The sequence below is a fragment of the Physeter macrocephalus genome, chromosome 8, assembly GCF_002837175.3.
Source record: "Physeter macrocephalus isolate SW-GA chromosome 8, ASM283717v5, whole genome shotgun sequence".
NCBI classification, from domain to species: domain Eukaryota; kingdom Metazoa; phylum Chordata; class Mammalia; order Artiodactyla; family Physeteridae; genus Physeter; species Physeter macrocephalus.
In genome coordinates, this window is record NC_041221.1 from 55,928,339 (window position 1) to 55,929,461 (window position 1,123).

The following is a 1,123-nucleotide window of genomic DNA, read 5'->3' on the forward strand; positions in this document are numbered from 1 at the left end:
AGAGAAGAGAAAAAGAAAGGGACTGAGAAAATATTTGAAGAGATTATAGTTGAAAACTTCCCTAATAAGGGAAAGGAAATAGTCAATCAAGTCCAGGAAGCACAGAGTCCCATACAGGATAAATATAAGGAGAAACACGCCAAGACACATATTAATCAAACTATCAAAAATTAAATACAAAGAAAACGTATTAAAAGCAGCAAGGGAAAAACAACCAATAACACACAAGGGAATACCCATAAGATTAACAGCTAATCTTTCAGCAGAAACTCTGCAAGCCAGAAGGGAGTGGCAGGACATATTTAAAGTGATAAAGGAGAAAAACCTACAACCAAGATTACTGTACCCAGCAAGGATCTCATTCAGATTTGATGGAGAAATTAAAACCTTTACAGACAAGCAAAAGCTGAGAGAGTTCATCACCACCAAACCAGCTTTACAACAAATGCTAAAGGAACTTCTCTAGGCAAGAAACACAAGAGAAGGAAAAGACCTACAAGAACAAACTCGAAACAATTAAGTAAATGGTAATAGGAACATACATATCGATAATTACCTTAAATGTAAATGGATGAAATGCCCCTACCAAAAGACACAGACTGGCTGAATGGATACAAAAACAAGACCCATATATATGCTGTCTACAAGAGAACCACTTCAGACCTAGAGACACATACAGACTGAAAGTGAGGGGATGGAAAAAGATATTCCATGCAAATGGAAATCAGAAGAAAGCTGGAGTAGCAATTCTCATATCAGACAAAATAGACTTTAAAGTAAAAACTATAACAAGAGACAAAGAAGGACACTATATAATGATCAAGGGATCGATCCATGAAGAAGATATAACAATTGTAAATATTTATGCACCCAACATAGGAGCACCTCAATACATAAGGCAAATACTAACAGCCATAAAAGGGGAAATCGACAGTAACACAATCATAGTAGGGGACTTTAACACCCCACTTTCACCAATGGACAGATCATCCAAAATGAAAATAAATAAGGAAACACAAGCTTTAAATGATACATTACACAAGATGGACTTAATTGATATTTATAGGACATTCCATCCAAAAACAACAGAATACACATTCTTCTCAAGTGCTCATGGAACACT